The 5173-nt window shown below is 52.1% G+C and overlaps 1 long non-coding RNA gene across 2 annotated transcripts; it reads left to right on the top strand.

The window, feature by feature from the left end:
- Window positions 1-1040: 1040 nt before the first annotated feature.
- Window positions 1041-3562, top strand: LOC113967937. 2 transcript variants are annotated; one of them, XR_003534315.1, is made up of 3 exons: window positions 1041-1095; window positions 2275-2418; window positions 3353-3562. It is a non-coding gene; the product is annotated as an uncharacterized LOC113967937 (long non-coding RNA). The 2 variants fall into 2 exon arrangements; XR_003534316.1 differs by lacking the exon at window positions 3353-3562 and adding an exon at window positions 2533-2625.
- Window positions 3563-5173: the final 1611 nt, after the last annotated feature.

The following is a 5173-nucleotide window of genomic DNA, read 5'->3' as shown; positions in this document are numbered from 1 at the left end:
AGTGCCTGCCTGCTCCATTCAGAGCCTGAGCTGGGGTGAAAGGATCTCTAACTGCTGCACCTTTTCTGGCCGTTTTCCAGGAGGATGTGGAGAGAGGGGGTGGGTTATCCCCCTCACAGCCCCTTCCAGCGAGGGCTTCCGAGCAAAACGTCACCGAGACCTTTGCTGGTGTGTTCAAGCCAACTCCTGCTCAAATCAGCTGCGGATTGGCCATGATGGTGAGGCATCCACAGCTATTTTGGATGAGGTTTTCAGACATCCCTGTTTCCCTATCACTGAAGAGTGCTTTTGCTTACTCCCAACCTCCTCTAATGTGAATTGTGGTCTCTCCTCCATTTCATTTGCACCATGGAGCGGCACAGCCTCCCAGGACCACCCTGACTGCTGGGGTCCTTTATGGTGTGCTGAACATCCTTGATGTGGAGGCCGTGGGGACATGGACTCTTTGGTGGGACATCCCTGAATGCCTGGCCATTGATTTGCTTTTGTTATTGCTGCTTATCTCAGCCCTGCTGGTGCCGCCATCAGTGCATTGTCAGGGTGCTAATTTAACGCTGATGAGAGGATAATGTGGGCAGCCATCAGTGTGTTGTAATGTCCATTGGATTTTTAATTTATTTCTGTAAGGAAGAGATGACTAAGAGGAAGGGCTGGGGACGACGGTCAGGGTGACCTGAGTGTGCCAGCTGCACGCTGTGACATTTCCAGGTTGTGCTGGAGACTGAGGGGGGCAGGCCCTGTGGGCCCTCTGGATTTCAGATGCTGTTCCATGAGGAGCTCATGGCTGGGGCTGTCATTGTCTGGGCAGATCCATCGCCTCCACCATGGCATGGGGTGGATGATGGTCTCAGGATTCGATCTCCCAGAAAAACAGGTATCTCACATCCACAGCATGTGTGCTCAAAAGTGTCCTGCAGTGACCAAATACCACAGAATCCCTCTTCCAGCAGGCTGGGTACACAATGTAGGTCTGTGAGCTGAGGACCAGGCTCACATTGGACCTCCCAGCTGCCCTTCTACAACGTCATCTGCATTTTGGGCTCCAAACATCCATCCTGTGTTCAGGTTGAGCAGAGCTCAGTTTACAGCAAGCACGTGTGTGGATATACCTGGCAAAGAAGGCAGTAATACTGGGGGAAAAATGGGAGATGGAGAGGATGGGAGAGAGAGGTGACAGGGCAGAGGGCCACGCTGGGAAGGCTGCGGGGGCTGCGTGTGCATCCGGCCAAACCCATGTGCTGCTCTTCGCACTGAGAACTGCTGCTGCTGGAGGAAGGGGCTGCCTGGGGAGCACTCAAACTCGCCTCTGCTGGCTCAGGGCTCCTCACAGCTTTATTTGGCTGTGGGGGCGGCAGCGATGCTTTGCAGCGAGCTGTTGGGTGGCTGGCGGGGCTGGAGGAGCACCAGAATGACTTTATTTTGGAAATATGTCCCTGTGGAGCACTCAGTGTCCCTTGGCCATCCCAGCCCAGAGCTGGTTGAGCCGCTGGGACCTGCTCTGCTTGTCATTGTACTCGCCCAGCCTCTTATCACTCTGCTGGGAAAAGAGCTGGCGAGAAAGTGAGCCAAGCCCGCGCGCGCTGTCGCTGCCTTTGGCGTGCTCGAGCCGAAGGCTGGTTACTTTCTTTCTTTCTTTTTCCTTTCTTTAGTCTTTCTTTCCCAGGCACGTTTTTCAGGTTGATAGTGCAGCAGAGAGGGTGATAACGTGGTGGGGCTTTGGCCAGGATTGTGAAGGGGAAACGGTGTAGTGGTGCTTGGCGACACCGTCTCTGCTGTTGGGCCAGCCGGGTGCCAGGCAGGAAAGGGCGTCCCCAGCCCTGCTTGGAGCAGGACGAGGAAAGGAAAGGGATGGGGACAGAAAGGGCAGAGTGGCGCCTGAGGAGGGGTCACACCAGGTGGGCAGAGTGCCCAGCTCCCCTTGGCAAGTTGTGCTCTCCAGCCTCACCATAGGCTGGAGATCAGGGTTCGGGGGTACAACACACTATTGAATACGGCCCAGAATAAACACATTTCAGCCGCTGGAGAAAACAGCTGGCCTGTTTTCCAGGCAGACCGGGAAGTGGTGGAGCCTTTTTCCTCTGGCCCTGTTCCAGTGAGGAGTCATAGCATATTTAACCCACTCAGCCTGGGTGGGAGTGGGGAGCTTGTCCCAGGGGTGGGATGGTGTTTCTCCCATTTGGCTTGTGCTTTGCAGAGCAGCAAGGTTTGGCACTGCCACCACATTTCCTGCTCTTACCGTGTTGACCATGGGTCCCCTTGGATGCTATTGAATAGGGACTCTCTGCCTCAAGTCCTCCTGCTTTCCTGGAAGTGCTGGTGAGCTGCTGGGAGAATGAAGGGAGCTGGAGATGGGTCAGGCTGGATGTTCTCAAGCAGCTTCCCACACACCAGGGGTGAGGTGGTGTTGCAAACCATGGGGTTAAGGACAGCAAAGAGCAACCTACACCTTCTTGAGGGATTTTATCTTTAAGGAAGACACTCAGAGAACCACCAAGTCCATCATCTAATAGTATTATTTATTGCCAAAACCAGAGCCTTCCCTGCCCTACAGGACATGGTAGTCCTGTGAAGTCCCCATGTGTTTGCACTCTGGAGCAGAGCTGAGCTTAGCACAGACACGTGAGTTGGCCGCAGACCCCCAGGAGCCAGCCATAGGATGCCTCCCCACGGGAGGAGCAGCTTAGCATAAATATTTAATAGCTTCAGTAAATATTTAACTTCTCTGACATGAGTGAGGATGGAAAAAACAGACCCTGGCGGGCAACCTCACAAAGCCCCTGGGTGAGATGCTTCAGAGCTCTCTTCCCAACTCTCTACCCGTTGTATGGACTTCTAGGCAGGACCTGGCTTTCATTAGATGTATGTGCAGAGCCTAACATAAGGAGGCTGTGATCTGGGATCAGCTCATTATAAAAATAGCATGCCCTTTGCATGAGTCAAAGAACACCCGCTCCCAATTAAACAGGAACGTCATCCATCCGAGGGTCAGACCGGCACTTCAGCTGGCTTGTGCTCGGCATTGCAATCATCTCTTTGGGCATTTCCAGCCTGGGAGAGCACTCCTGGGAGGATAAGTTTTTTAAAGGATGGGCACTAATTCCGCAGCAGAGGAAATTCTGCTTTTCTTTGCTGCTTAATGCAGATCTTAACAATCACAGAAGAGTTTTTGCTCTCCCCAGCTATGGACAGCACACAGCGATTGTGGCCAATGCAAAATGCCACCACTCTACTGAGGGATCAGGCACACCCGGAGCAAGAGACCTACACACCCTTGCTGCAAACCCATGCAAGCCAACCCTCTTGTCTGATACACTGAACCTCAAAATTTGGTTGTCATTTCCTCTCTTTTTAGATGAAACACCACCAGCTGAGGGGACGTCCCTCACGTGCAAGATGCTAGAAAGCCCTTGTCCCATGTGCCTGGCTGGCTCGGTGAAGTGGTCTGGGATTTCAGGGAGTGGCAGGTGATCACAGAGCTCTGTCACAGCCTGTTTTATTCTGGAGAGCCAGTTTTGCACAGTGAGACCTAGAAACGTTGCCATCTGGTTGGAAGTTTCTGCGCTAATATTAGTGCGGCTAAATATTTGCATGTGGGCCTCTTTTAGCACTGGTGCTCCCAGAGGAATATGGGCCACATTTCTGGGGTTTTTAATAGAAAGCAAGAGAGGCCATGAAGTCAGAGGAAGAAAAGGTGTCAGAAAAAAAAGAGGTCAATGAGACGGGCAAGGAGGGGTCTCCAGCATGGAGAAGAGTCCTCCGAAGGCTCTGTGTGACCACTTCCGAGTGATGGTGTGGGACTGGTGTGGTGCCACATGGGTCTGGGCTTGGGTGAAGCTCTGCCTCGTGCAAGGGAGGAAGCCTGACAGGTCAGCAAGCTTAAAACCACTCAGACTCATCCTTCCTGAGACACATCGCCCGATACTGATTCTCTGAACTGTGGTTTCCTGATGCAGCTGTTTGATAAATATTTATCTCTGCTCTATTGCAAAGCAATTAGGACGGCCTCAGAAGTGGGTTTACTCAAGAGGCACCACAAAAATAAGACAATTTGGATAATGAATGTATCTATTTATTTTCCATTCATGAGGACTCTCCTGGAAGCTCCTGCGGAAACAGGCATTTCCCAAAGTCTCATCTGTCTGTCCGGTGCCGCACAAAGGTTAAAATTCACATCTCTGTTGTCACTCACCTCATAACTGGTTTTACCCCAGTGTCCATGCACTGAAGCTGCCAGCTTGCACTGGTGCAAGGCAGAGCTGGACAGGCTTTAATCAGGCCACTGGCTGCAATTTGGGAGGCTTATCCTTCAGTGTCCACACGTGCCTCTCCCAGTGCAGTCTCTGTTGGGTATTGCTGTAGGTGAACACCCAGTAACAGCAATTAGGCTGTGAGGGCTTGGTTTTCACTGCAGGATAAAGACGTGGTGTTGTCCCAGGGACAGGGCTGGGGGTCTCAGATGAGGTGTTTGGTCAACAGGAAGGGTAGAGGGATTTAGTTCTCAAATCAAGCTGTAAGGATCATGAGAGAGATGGCTTTTACTTTCCTAATTTAAGCTGGTTTTTATCTTTCTACTTTTAATTTTGCCCAGGACAGAGAAGGTGCTGGGGCCATTCCCAGGCTGCAAACCCATATGTACAGGGTGGATGAAGGCAGGTTATACCAACTGCTGTGGGGTCGGCTCAGGGGTCAAGCCCCAATTTCCTGCTCATGCCTACAAGGAGCCTGATCTCATTGCAGTCCCAAGTCACTGTCACTGGTTTGCATGATGACATTCCTCAAGTCCTGCTGTCAAACACGGCTGTATCTCACCAATTCCTGGGGATCAGCTGTATTGTCCCATCCCTGGGGGAGGTGTGGAGAGGCCAAAGGGTTTGCACAGCCTTCATGGAGGGACTGAAGGATTTGCACAGCCTTCATGGAGGGACCAAAGGGTCTGCACAACCTTTATGGAGGACTCAAGGGTGCTGTTTGCAGAAAGAGGAGCTGGTTTTACGGACTTGTAGAACAAACCAAGCGAATCCTCCACGTGTCATGGCCAGAAGATTAACTGGGGCTCGTCTCTGGGAGGGCAACAAAGGGACAGAAGAGGTTCCTTTGTTGGATTTGGGAAGAGGCAGCCACTGCACCCTCCTTTATGGGATTGCAGCCTTTTGCATTGCTTTCTTCCCCTCTC

The sequence above is a fragment of the Neopelma chrysocephalum genome, unplaced genomic scaffold (genome assembly GCF_003984885.1).
Source record: "Neopelma chrysocephalum unplaced genomic scaffold, ASM398488v2 Primary Assembly neopelma1_65, whole genome shotgun sequence".
Taxonomy (NCBI): domain Eukaryota; kingdom Metazoa; phylum Chordata; class Aves; order Passeriformes; family Pipridae; genus Neopelma; species Neopelma chrysocephalum.
This window is presented reverse-complemented; position numbering and strand designations above follow the sequence as displayed.